The sequence below is a fragment of the Bos mutus genome, chromosome X, assembly GCF_027580195.1.
Source record: "Bos mutus isolate GX-2022 chromosome X, NWIPB_WYAK_1.1, whole genome shotgun sequence".
NCBI lineage: Eukaryota > Metazoa > Chordata > Mammalia > Artiodactyla > Bovidae > Bos > Bos mutus.
The window spans coordinates 75,888,193-75,902,275 of record NC_091646.1 but is presented as its reverse complement, the minus strand read 5'-3'; the positions used below and the strand labels follow the sequence as shown (position 1 = coordinate 75,902,275).

The following is a 14,083-nucleotide window of genomic DNA, read 5'->3' as shown; positions in this document are numbered from 1 at the left end:
TTACTTTCCTTGAACCTAGAACAGCTTCTCAGCCATTTTTGTTTGTTTGTTTCATGACATTGATATTTTTGGAGTTCAAAATGTAGAATGTTCCTTAATTTGCGATCATTTAATTTTTCCTCAAGGTTAATTCAATTTATGTCTTTTTTGCAATACAACAAAAGTGATGCTGGATTTACCTCCATCTTAATATCTGGAGGTAAATGATTTTTTAACTTTGATCACAGTATGTGGTTATTGAATCTTCATAAAATACAATCTAATCCTACCACCCTTCAGTGGACCTAAAAGCATATAAGGCCCAGAAGACTTGATGGTAGTCCCTTCTTGACCTCAGTCATGATCTAGTTATATACTCTCTCTGCTTCTTGCCTTTGAACTTATTACTCTCTCTGACTAAAACATTATTTTCCTCCCACTAAATCCAACCCCTGCCTCTGTACTGGGCTAACTTCTACCTAAAATTCACCCTAGTTTCCCCTCTCCCAGGAAGCCTTCACTGACATCCCTGGCTCTGACATGTCACTTGTACAGCATCCTGTCTTTATGTTTTATTATGATATTCATCACACTGACAGAACTGTTTCTTTGTCTCTCTTGCTACATCATGAGCTCTTAGGGGGTAAGTCCGGGATCTTTTATTATGATGTAAGTCCTTTCATTCATTAATTTGTTCATCCAGTCATGCAAATCTGAGTTCATTGATTCCTTGTCATGAGGGAGAACATACATTCCACGGGATGTCTCAATAAGAAGGTGTTAGATTCTTTTATGGGGCTTCCCTGGTGGCTCAGAGGTTAAAGCGTCTGCCTGCAATATGGGAGACCCTGGTTCGAACCCTGGGTTGGGAAGATTCTTTTATGGGATGTGGCCTCATATAAGGCGATTTGTGGGGGAGATTCCAAGGATTGGAGGTTGTAGAAAGTGAGAGTGATTTTATGATTGGGTATATTAATTATTATCTAGAAAGGTGAGGTGAAGGGAGTGATTGACAAAGAAGCAGCACCCATTTATTTATATGAGCTAGGAGAGGATAATGTTTAGTCATTTTGGGAATTTGGACAATGTTTATTAGTCTAGTTTTGGTCTTGATCCATTAGTCACAGTGGCCTTGTCTGATGTTGGGAATCTGTGAAACTGGGCATGTTCAACAGGAGAGCACCTAGGCCTTGCTGTGAGTGCCAGGCCAGCTCCTGCATGTCAGGGGCTGCATGTCTTTCTTGCTCCTCCCTTTCATCCAAGGGCAGATGAAGTCAGGCCACAGGACATGAATCTATGTATTCTAGTCATCACCATTACTGAGATTTTGCTGATCTGGAGGTAGCACTGAGAAAGCTGGTGCAGAAGGACTTGGGCAAGTCTCTCTTGCTCCTTTTATTGCAGGATGAAGTGCTGAATCTTGTGATGTGACAAGGGCTGCTCAGTGGCATTTAGGGCTCTGGACAGGCTCTGCCCCAAAGCACCACAGGCAGTTACCAGAAACAAAATGATGATCATTCATCCTTGTAATAGACCCTGGACATAGGAGCCTAGGTGACCCAACCCAGGCCATGGAAACATGTCCTATGGTTCAGCTGGTCTATTGTAGACAGCCTGGTGCCTTTTTCTTTTAGCGTCATCAGAAATTGTTCTATTGACCTGTAGTATTTATGTAAGTACATCAAGAGGTGTTTGCTAAAGGAGAACCCTTTCCTCTGCTAGCCAAGGAAATCAAGGGCTATAAGACTGCTAGTGACAATATGGCTAATAAATTTAGACATTTTTTTTGGGGGGTGGGGTGGGGGAGTCTTCTTGAGTAAAAGTTGTGTCATTTATGGCATCTGTTAAGATCAGAGACAGGTTTGGGGCCACCTTTTCACCACTGTGGGAACTGCAGCTCACAGAGAATGCATGAAGAGTCAGTTACCTTTCTGGGAGCTGTCCAGATTCTGCTTTTTCCCTTTACTTTTCATGAGAATTTGATCCATTGGAAGAGAGGTAGTTTTAAATATCTGAAAATCTCTAACAATTACCTCAATATATTGGATAAGTTAGTGTGTGGCGGGTGGGCGTAAGTCTGATGTCCACATAAGAAATGGTATTCTAATGGAGCACAGACCTTATTGGAAGTATAAGTATCATTTTGCATGAGTTAATTATATGTCCCTTAAAATGGGCGGATAATGTGAGTGGAAGTAAACAGTTCCCCAAAAGAACATCTCTGAAGAGAACAGGTATTTGTACCACCAGGGACTTCCCTGGCGGTCCAATGGTTAGAACGCCATGCTTCCACTGCAGGGGGCCTGGGTTTGATACCTGGTTGGGGAACTAAGATCCTGCAAGCCTTGTGGAGAGATTAAAAAAAAAAGGGAAGCCTGGTGTGCTGCAGTCCATGGGGTCACAAAGAGTCGGACATGACTGAGCAACTGAACAGCAAGCCTCAGTAGAAGTATTTTGTTGATGTGAGGTCAGTTTTTTTTTTAGTGGCCTTGATTCTTATTTTTCTTTATCTAGAATTCTATAGATTCTAACATTTATCAATTGATGCATCTTTTAAATAAACAACACCAGTCTTGCCCATTGATCAATTAAAATTTGACTTTCTCAGTTCTTAGTTCACAAGTTTATTATGAAAAACACTGCAGTGTTCTTGTGCAGTAACATCATTTTATAGGAGGGAGAAAAAAAAAAAAAACTCCATTCAAAACAACTCACCAGGTTCTGACAGTAACAAAGAACAATATGAGGCCAAGATTTTAGAAGTGGAGATAAATCGAGCACAGACAAATCATACAGTTAAATTAAATGGTATCCCTAAAAATAAACAAAATGATTTCAAAACTCACAAATAGAAGGGAGGCTTTGGTACTTATTTTTAAAAATGTTCATTAAGCTCCAATGATTGCTGCTATTCTTATCTACAGTCATACTGAGTAAAGCTATAGCTAAATGGAAGTTAAATTGTATTCACAAGGTGTTAATGTTTACATCTTATTATCTGCAGTTTCTCAGAGAAAGCAAAGTAACTACAAACAGCGATAGGACAGAAACTGGTTTCTTGACCAACAGTGTCACTTCAGCATACAATGAATTGGTTCATTCTAAAGTGATCATGGCTGTTGATGACAGGTTCAGTTCAGCCTCTCAGTCGTGTCCAACTCTTTGTGACCCCATGGGCTGCAGCACACCAGGCTTCCCTGTCCTTCATCTCCTGGAGCTTGCTCAAACTCATGTCCATTGAATCAGTGATACGATCCAACCATCTCATCCTCTGTTGCCTCCTTCTTCTCCTGCCTTCAGTCTTTCCCAGCATCATGGTCTTTTCCAATGAGTTGGCTCTTTGCATCAGGTGGCCAAAGTATTGGAGCTTCAGCTTCAGCATCAGTCCTTCAGCTGAGTCCTTCATCAGTCCTTCCAAGAGGCTTTGTATTTTTATATGGCACATCTTTTTGGTCCATGTGAAAACAAGTTTTTTTGAGTGTTAACTGTTCTCTGACACTTGTGGAGTTGCTCTTCCCATATGACATGGGAAGAGCAAAACTGTACAAGTTTAAAACTTCATTATAGGAAGCAGTCTAGGGTACCATGAGTAACATGTGGCTCACTTCTGCAAGGTGCTGGGAGTATTTTCAAACTGCAAGAAAGAGTATTTTAGAATATCCATGATTGCAGCTTGGTTACCACAAGGATAACAACAGTCTGGAGCACTGAAAATCATTACTCCATTTAGGTCATGGCACCAGTTATATTCCTCCATCACCAGCTGATGAGGTCTAGATGCCAACGTGAGGCCATCAACATGATTAAATGTCTCAGAAATATCTTGCCCCAAGGTGTAACCAGCTCCTCGAGGAGATATAACCCAACCTCCACCTTTCATCTGGATCTGACCACAGCAAGTCACACACTGGACCGTAATGGAGAACTTCTTGTAGACGATCGAGTGCTCTGATGTGATCCAGTGTATCTATGGCTGCTGAGTGGCCACCATGTTGACAGATCTGCCCACCCAGTAATAGGAAGTGATATCCTATCCAGTGATAGGAAGATAGTCAAAAAGATCTGTAAAATATTTCTAAACAGTTGCATTTCTGTAGTTTCTTAAACACTCATCATAGAAACCATGTACTTGTGTGATCTGTCTGCTCTCATGATTTCCCTGAAGAAAGGTGATACATTCATGGTAATGAACCTTAAGAGCTACAAGCAGATTAACTGTTTTCACTGAATGATATCCTCTGTCAAAATAATTGCCCATAAACAAGTAATTCGTATTTGGTGATGTGCCACCAATTCTAAACAATTCCATGAGATCCTGAAATTTCCCATGCACATCTCTACAGACGTTGACTAGACATCGAACGACTTGCACATTGGATTCTTTTGTCAGGATTTCGTTAGCCTTCTCACGGAGGCTCTTGACCTGGGGCTGGGACAGCTGCTTGCACTTGTTCAGCTGCTTGGTCCACTGGTCAGCTCCTTGGTGAACACCTTCTCATCCATGATGCCACCCGCCCGAACCGTGCTCCTTCCAGGCCGCCCCCACACATGGGCCACAAGTACACGCCGTCGCCAGTTCCCAGGGTACTTGTGCAGGTACTGGCAGTTGCTTGGCGCTAGCACTGGCCCTCTAACTCACCCCTCTGTGTTTGGCCACCAGCTGCTGCCCTCCTCCACTTGCTCTAGCTCCAGAGCTCTGCTCTCTGTAACTGCGGCTGTCTGTGGGGTGACGCCACGCCCAGCGTCAGGAGGTGGTGGGATGTGGAGGAGTAGAAGGGCCGGAACTGGAGCTGCAGAACTGGAGGTCAGTTATTATATGACCAAAGTTTGGGATTAATGATGTAAGGGAAACTTAAGAACCAGACAAGTGTGTTAGTGGCTCAGTTGTGTCCGACTCTTTGTGACCCATGGACTGTAGCCCACCAGGATCCTCTGTCCACGGGATTCTCCAGGCAAGAATACTGGAGTGGGTAGCCATTTCCTTCTACAGGGGATCTTCCCAACCCAGGGATCAAACCCAGGTCTCCTGCATTGCAGGCAAATTCTTTACCATCTGAGCCACCAGGGAAGCCCAGAAGAACCAGAATGGGCCTTAATAGGAAATGTATCTTCTCAAGTGTTTAAAAGAAAAATGATTAAATTTTTGTCAGCAAACAGTTAAGTTCAGAGCAGTAGTTATGGTTTGAGAAAGACCTGTCAGGACGTTTTATTTTTTAAGTGGCAGAAGGTCATATAGGGTCAAAAGTCAAAGGATGAAGGTAAGGGAGAACATATTGAGAAGATTTACTGGGAGTGTAAAGTACAATAACAGGCATGATGAGTGGTAAAGGGAAAGAAAAAGGCTGCTCACTGAAGAATGAGATTAACCTTGGGCAGAAGTTGTCCACTTCTGCAGTCAGCAGTTCCTGGAGGAATCCTAAGAATAGTGTTAAATTGTGCCAATGGAATGGCTGTCCAGTATTCAGGTTGAAGTGATATATGTCTTTTAAGTCGGAAAACATAAACTTCAGTACTTTGGAGTTTTGTTGTGTCAGTTGCTAACAGTACCTGAAAATCTCTTTTCCATTGAGGCTCAAGGGCAGTTTTTCTCTGATGCCTCTTCAGGAAGCCAAGCCTTCAGGTTTGGGATCATGCAGAGGCTGCTTAGGTGGGTGTTTCGAAAAAAACAGCTGTACTTGTTGGTGATAAAACTGGAGGTATGTGTCCCCTGCTGTAATTAGTGATATCAGCATGTCATAGGGTAGAGTCTAAGATGGAGAATACTTTCCAAATCCATGGGGTAACCTGATATTTACTCAGAAGGAGGTAACTTGTGGATCCTAGAGGAGACAGCTTACTGCTATTAAGTATAATGGCAAGACTTTAGGCTATGGACATTCAAGGAGTTTCTGAGAGCTTTAAATTTTTTGGTTTTGAAATCTCATTAGTTCTCTTCACTTTTCCTGAATTTATGGAAGATAAGGACAGTGTCGTTTCAGGAGATAAGAATAAAAGATTGTGTTCAATGACCAGTGTTTTGTATCTGTTTCTTACATAGAAATTGTCCAGATAGCCAAAGATTATTTATTAATTAACTTAACCTTTTATCTTAGGCCTTAAAGGTAGTCAGGATGTGGAAATTTCAATTTTAGCTAATATGTTAAATTTTTGTGATTTGTAGCAACTTAAGAATTTCATAAAACTAAACTCTATAAAAAGACATTGGTTATTGTCATTTGTTTGTATATATATTTTCTCATAAAATTATGGAGACAATGGTAACTTACTTAACTCATAAAACCAGTGTAAGAAATTTAGAAAGTTTAAATAATTTAACCCTGGTTTTGTACAAACCAAAATATTGTGGTGACATTATTTTTAAATGGTAAACTAATTTATAAAGACTCTCAATTGTATCAAAATTCTCCTTCATCTTGGAATTAAGTTCGTTTCTTATAATTAGAATAACAAAGGCTATTACGTAAGTACACTTTTCAGTGTCGACAAAAAGAAGCATCATTAATAAGTTTTTTCTTGTTTTTAGACATTTTGATGGCTTAATTTGGACTAGAAAAGTGTATATACACATAACAACTGAATGTTTTTTTGATCAGTTAATCTTTAAAAGTTTCCTAAAGAGGTAAAACGGAGAGAGAGGGACAAAAAAATTTTAGGAGGACCCAGCTTCAGACAAGATTTCCCAGGTGGTGCAGTGGTAAAGAATATGCCTGTCAATGCAGGAGAAGCAAGAGATTCAGGTTCAATCCCTGGGTCAGGAAGATCCTCTGCAGTAGGAAATGGCAACCCACTCCAGCATTCTTACCCTGAAAATTCCATGGGCAGAGGAGCCTGGTGGGCTACAGCCCCTGGGGTTGCAAAGTGTTGGACATGACTGAGTGACAGCACGCACAGCTTCAGACAAATGTGAAATTTTACTTTTTAAAGGCTATTTATGTTGCTTTTTGAAGGAGAAGGAAGAATGTATTGATAAAGAAACCACATTTTGAAAAACACAAGAAAGATAAAGAAATAAACAGATATATAGATATTGAGATTACAGCTGGTTGGACAATAACTCAGGCCACTGACAATTTTACCAATCTAAACAAATCTAAAGCTACCATTCATTAATCCTTGAAGTATAGAAACAAAGCTAATATAGTCTCTTATGTTAAAAATATTCTCTTTTTAAACAATTTCCTCATGAGAGTTTCTTCCCTTTTTGGTCTAACGTCCTTTTTTTGGGCCATGCCATAAAGCTTGTGGGATCTTAGTTCCCTGACCAGGGACTGAACCTGGGGCCTTCTTAAGTGAACAGTCTTCACGTCAAAAATTCCCCAATGTAGCCATGGTAATTTCAAATTGACCCTAGAGGAATTATGCCTGGTAGAGGGTATTCTAGTAGGAAAATATGAAGGAGTGGGTGTGTAGCATGGAAGAGTTGCAGTTTTAGATTCAGAAGACCCCCATGAGAACTTCATGAGCTGTCAGGTCGGTGCTTGTGCAATCTTGTGTCTTTAGAGCCTGGCTGAAGCCCAACCATTACTCATCAGAAGCTAAATAAAACCTCCTGATTCCAGGCCAATGAAACAAAGTTCTTAGGGGCACAGAGACATAATTTAAGAAGTCTTTTTTTTTTTTAAAGAAGTCTTTCTAAGGTTTTATTTTAATAGCTTTATTGATGTATAAGAGACATATAATAAACTGACATATACAAAGAGTATAATTTGGTTAGTTTCAACATATGCCCGAAGCCATTACCACCATCAAGATAATGAATATATCCATCACTCTCCAGAGTTTCTTCTTGCCCCTTTATTATCTCTCTGTCCTGCTTCCCTGTGCGCCTAACTCCCAGGTGACCACTGATCCACTGTTACTCTAGATCGGTTTTCATTTTCTAGGTTTTTATATATATATATGGAATTATACAGTATGTTTTCTGTTTTGTATGGCTTCTTTTACTCAGTATAATTATTTTGAGAATCAAACTATCCACCTTGCTGTGTGTGTAGTTCATTTCATTTTGTTACTAAGAGATATTTCACTGTATGTAAATACTACAATTGTTTATCCATTTAAGTGTTGATGGACATTTGTGTTGTTTCTAGTTTGGGCAATCATAAACAAAGCTACTATGAACATTTGTGTACTAATTTTTGTATGAACATTTGCTTTCATTTCTCTTGAGTAAATATTTATGAGCAGAATGGCTGAATCTTATGGTAGGTGTATGCTTAACTTTGTAAGAAGCTTCCAAAGTGGCTGTGCCATTTTACATTCCCTTCTCCCATTGTATGAGAGTTTCAGTTCATGGGGTATGGTGAGTCTTTTCAATTTTAGCCATTCTATTAGAGGTGTAATGGTATCTCATTGTGGTTTTAATTTTCATTTCCCTAATGACTAATGGGGTTGAGCATCTTATTATGTGAGCATTTGCCATTTATTGTCTTCACTAAAGTGCCTGTTGAGATGGCTTGCTCGTTTTCTAAAATTTATTTTTAATGGAGGGATAATTGCTTTACAATATTGTGTTAGTTTCTGCCATACATCAGCATGAATCAGCCATAGGTATACATATATCCCCTCCCTCTTGAATCTCCCTCCAACATCCCACCCTACCCCACCCCTCTAGGTTGTCACTGAGCACTGGGTTTGAATTCCCTACATCATATAGCAAATTCCTGTTTGTTTTTTAAATTTTTTGTAAGTCTTTATTGAATTTGTTACAGTATTGTTTCTGTTGTTTTCTATGTTCTGGTTTTTTGGCCACAAGGAATGTGGGGTTAACTCTCTGACCAGTGATCAAACACACACACCCTGCACTGGAAAGGCAAAATCTTAACCACTGGACTGCCAGGGAAGTCCCCTTGCTCATTTTTTAATTAGGTTATTTTCTTTTCCTTTTTTGGCTGTTCCAGGTCTTCTTTGCTTTCTGAGGGCATTCTCTAGTCGTGGCGAGTGGGGGCTACTCTCCACTGCGGTGCACAGGATTCTCATTGTGGTGGCTTCTCTTGTTGTGGAGCACAAGCTCTAGGAGCTTGGGCTTCAGTAGTTGCAGCATGTGGTCTCAGTAGTTGCAGTGGAGGAGCGTAGTTGTTCTGTGGCATGTGGAATCTTCTCAGACCAGGGATCAAACCTGTGTCTCCTGCATTGGCAGGAGGATTCTTACCCACTGTGCCACCAGGGAAGTCCACAGTTAGGTTATTTTCCTGTTTTTAAGTTGTAAGGATCCTTGACACATTCTGGATACCACTCCTTTATCAGATAAATGATTTGCAAACCTTTTTTCCCCCAGTCTGACTTCATTTTTCATCCTTATAACAGTGTCTTTCAAAAAGTAGTTTTAATTTTGATGAAGTGTAATATAAGTATGTTCTTTTAAGGAAAGCGTTTTTGGTGTCCTGGTATGAGTTTTAAAAATTTATTTATTTTAAATGGAGGATAATTACTTTACAATATTGTAGTGGTTTTTGCCATACATTGACATGAATCAGCCATGGGTGTACATGTGTTCCCTCATCCTGAACCCCCTCCCACCTCCCTCCTCACCCCATCCCTCTGGGTTGTCCCAGAGCACCAGCTTTGAGTGCCCTGCTTCATGCATCGAACTTACACTGGTTATCTATTTTACATATGGTAATATACATGTTTCAGTGCTGTTCTCTCAAGTCATACCACCCTCGCCTTCTCCCACGGAGTCCAAAAGTCTGTTCTTTACATCTGTGTGTCTTTTTCTGCTTTGCATATATGATTGTTGTTGTTGCTGCTAAGTCACTTCAGTCGTGTTCGACTCTGTGCAACCCCATAGACTGCAGCCCACCAGGCTCCCCCGTCCCTGGGATTCTCCAGGCAAGAACACTGGAGTGGGTTGCCATTTCCTTCTCCAATGTATGAAAGTGAAAAGTGAAAGTGAAGTCGCTCAGCCGTGTCCGACACTTAGCGACCCCATGGACTGTAGCCCACCAGGCTCCTCCATCCATGGGATTTTACAGGCAAGAGTACTGGAGTAGGGTGCCATTGCCTTCTCCATGATTGTTGTTACTGTCTTTCTAAATTCCATATATATGTGTTAATATACTATATTGGTGTTTCTCTTTTTGACTTACTTCACTCTGTATAATAGGCTCCAGTTTCATCCACCTCATTAGAACTGACTCAAATGTATTCATTTTTATAGCTGAGTAATATTCCATTGTGTATATGTACCATAACTTCCTTATCCATTCATCTGCTGATGGATATGTAGGTTGCTTCCATGTCCTAGCTAAACAGTGCTGCAATGAACATTGGGGTACATATGTCTCTTTCAATTCTGGTTTCCTTGGTGTGTATGCCCAGCAGTGGGATTGCTGGGTCGTATGGCAGTTCTATTTCCAGTTTTTAAGGAATCTTCATATTGGTCTCCATAGTGGCTGTACTAGTTTGCATTCCCGCCAACAGTGTAAGAAGGTTCCCTTTTCTCCACACCCTTTCCAGCATTTAACGTTTGTGGGCTTTTTGATGGCGCCATTTTGACTGGTGTGAGATGATACCTCATTGTGGTTTTGATTTGCATTTCTCTAATAATGAGTGATTTTGAGCATCTTTTGCATGTGTTTATTAGCCATCTGTATGTCTTCTTTGGAGAGATGTCTGTTTAGTTTTTTGGCCAACTTTCTGATTGGGCTGTTCATTTTTCTGGAATTGAGCTGCATGAGCTGCTTGTATATTTTTGAGATTGTCAGTTGTTTCATTTGCTGTTATTTTCTCCCATTCTAAAGGCTGTCCTTTCACCTTGCTTATAGTTTCCTTTCGGAGAAGGCGATGGCACCCCACTCCAGTACTCTTGCCTGGAAAATCCCATGGATGGAGGAGCTTGGTGGGCTGCAGTCCATAGGGTTGCTACAAGTCGGATACAACTGAGCAACTTCCCTTTCACTTTTCACTTTCATGCATTGGAGAAGGAAATGGTAACCCACTCCAGTGTTCTTTCCTGGAGAATCCCAGGGACGGGGAAGCCTGGTGGGCTGCCGTCTATGGGGTCACACAGAGTCAGACACGACTGAAGTGACTTAGCAGCAGTAGCATAGTTTCCTTTGTAGTGCAGCAACTTTTAATTTTAATTTTAATTAGGTCCCATTTGTTTATTTTTGTTTTTATTTCCATTTCTCTGGGAGATGGGTCATGAGGATCTCGCTGTGATTTGTCAGAGAGTGTTCTGCCTATGTTTTCCTCCAAGAGTTTTATAGTTTCTGATCTTACATTTAGATCTTTAATCCATTTTGAGTTTATTTTTGTGTATGGTGTTAGAAAGTGTTCTAGTTTTGTTCTTTTACAAGTGGTTGACCAGTTTTACCATCACCACTTGTTAAAGAGATTGTCTTTTCTCCATTGTATATTCTTGCCTCCTTTGTCAAAGATAAGGTGTCCATAGGTGCATAGATTTATCTCTGGGCTTTTTATTTTGTTCCATTGATCTGTATTTCTGTCTTTGTGCCAGTATCATACTGTCTTGATGACTGTAGCTTTGTAGTATAGTCTGAAGTCAGGCAGGTTGATTTCTCCAGTTCCATTCTTCTTTCTTTGCTTTGGCTATTCGAGTTTTTTTTGTTTCCATAAATATTGTGAAATTATTTGTTCTAGTTCTCTGAAAAATACCATTGGTAGCTTGATAGGGATTGCATCGAATCTATAGATTGTTTTGGGTTCAGTTCAGTTCAGTCGCTCAGTCGTGTCTGACTCTTTGCGACCCCATGATTGTAGCACACCAGGCCTCCCTGTCCATCACCAACTCCCGGAGTTCACTCAAACTCATGTCCATCGAGTCAATGATGCCATCCAGCCATCTCTTCTTCTGTCGTCCCCTTCTCCTCCTGCCCCCAGTCCATCCCAGCATCAGAGTCTTTTCCAATGAGTCAACTCTTCGCATGAGGTGGCCAAAGGACTGGAGTTTCAGCTTCAGCATCAGTCCTTCCAATGAACACCCAGGGCTGATCTCCTTTAGAATGGACTGGTTGGATTTCCTCGCAGTCCAAAGGACTCTCAAGAGTCTTCTCCAACGTCACAGTTGAAAAGCATCAATTCCTTGGTGCTCAGCTTTCTTCACAGTCCAACTCTCACATCCATACATGACCACTGGAAAAACCATAGCCTTGACTAGACGGACCTTTGTTGGCAAAGTAATGTCTCTGCTTTTCAATATGCTATCTAAGTTGGTCATAACTTTCCTTCCAAGGAGTAAGCATCTTTTAATTTCATGGCTGCAATCACCATCTGCAGTGATTTTGGAGGCCGAAAAAATAAATTCAGCCACTGTTTCCACTGTTTCCCCATCTATTTCCCATGAAGTGATGGGACCAGATGCCATGATCTTCGTTTTCTGAATGTTGAGCTTTAAGCCAACTTTTTAATTCTCCTCTTTCACTTTCATCAAGAGGCCTTTTAGTGCTTCATTTTCTGCCATAAGGGTGGTGTCATCTGCATATCTGAGGTTATTGATATTTCTCCCGGCAATCTTGATTCCAGCTTGTGCTTCTTCCAGCCCAGCATTTCTCATGATGTACTCTGCATATAAGTTAAGTAGGGTGACAATATACAGCCTTGACATACTTCTTTTCCTATTTGGAACCAGTCTGTTCCATGTCCAGTTCTAACTGTTGCTTCCTGACCTGCATACAGATTTCTCAAGAGGCAGGTCAGGTGGTCTGGTATTCCCATCTTTCAGAATTTTCCACAGTTTATTGTGATCCACACAGTCAAAGGCTTTGGCATAGTCAATAAAGCAGAAATAGATGTTTTTCTGGAACTCTCTTGTGTTTTCCATGATCCAGCGGATGTTGGCAATTTGATCTCTGGTTCCTCTGTCTTTTCTAAAACCAGCTTGAACATCTGGAAGTTCACGGTTCACGTATTGCTTAAGCCTTGCTTGGAGAATTTTGAGCATTACTTTACTAGTGTGTCAGATGAGTGCAATTGTGTGGTAGTTTGAGCATTCTTTGGCATTGCCTTTCTTTGAGATTGGACTGAAAACTGACCTTTTCCAGTCCTGTGGCCAATGCTGAGTTTTCCAAATTTGCTGGCATATTGAGTTCAGCACTTTCACAGCATCATCTTTCAGGATTTGAAATAGCTCAACTGGAATTCCATCATCTTCACTAGATTTGTTCATAGTGATGCTTTCTAAGGCCCACTTGACTTCACATTCCAGGATGTCTGGCTCTAGGTCAGTGATCACACCATCGTGATTATCTGGGTCATGAAGCTCTTTTTTGTACAGTTCTTCTATTTATTCCTGCCACCTCTTCTTAATGTCTTCCGCTTCTGTTAGGTCCATACCATTTCTGTCCTTTATCGAGCCCATCTTTGCATGAAATGTTCCCTTGGTATCTCTCATTTTCTTGAAGAGATCTCTAGTCTTTGCCATTCTGTTGTTTTCCTCTATTTCTTTGCATTGATCGCTGAGGAAGGCTTTCTTATCTCTTCTTGCTATTCTTTGGAACTCTGCATTCAGATGCTTTTATCTTTCCTTTCTCCTTTGCTTTTCGCTTCTCTTCTTTTCACAGCTATTTGTAAGTCCTCCCCAGTAGCCATTTTGCTTTTTTGCATTTCTTTTCCATGGGGATGGTCTTGATCCCTGTCTCCTGTACAATGTCATGAACCTCATTCCATAGTTCATCAGGCACTCTATCTATCAGATCTAGGCCCTTAAATCTATTTCTCACTTCCACTGTATAATCATAAGGGATTTGATTTAGGTCATACCTGAATGGTCTAGTGGTTTTCCCTACTTTCTTCAGTTTAAGTCTGAATTTGGCAATAAGGAGTTCATGATCTGAGCCACAGTCAGCTCCTGGTCTTGTTTTTGCTGACTGTATAGAGCTTCTCCATCTTTGGCTGCAAAGAATATAATCAGTCTGATTTTGGTGTTGACCATCTGGTGATGTCCATGTGTAGAGTATTCTCTTGTGTTGTTGGAAGAGGGTGTTTGTTATGACCAGTGTGTTCTCTTAGCAAAACTCTATTAGCCTTTGCCCTGCTTCATTCCATATTCCAAGGCCAAATTTGCCTGTTACTCCAGGTGTTTCTTGACTTCCTACTTTTGCATTCCAGTCCCCTATAATGAAAAGGACATCTGTTTTGGGTG

At 40.8% G+C, this 14,083-nt stretch overlaps 1 pseudogene; it reads right to left on the bottom strand.

Moving 5' to 3' along the window:
- Positions 1-3,540: 3,540 nt before the first annotated feature.
- LOC102286967 (serine/threonine-protein phosphatase 2A catalytic subunit alpha isoform pseudogene) lies at positions 3,541-4,482 on the bottom strand (annotated as a pseudogene).
- Positions 4,483-14,083: the final 9,601 nt, after the last annotated feature.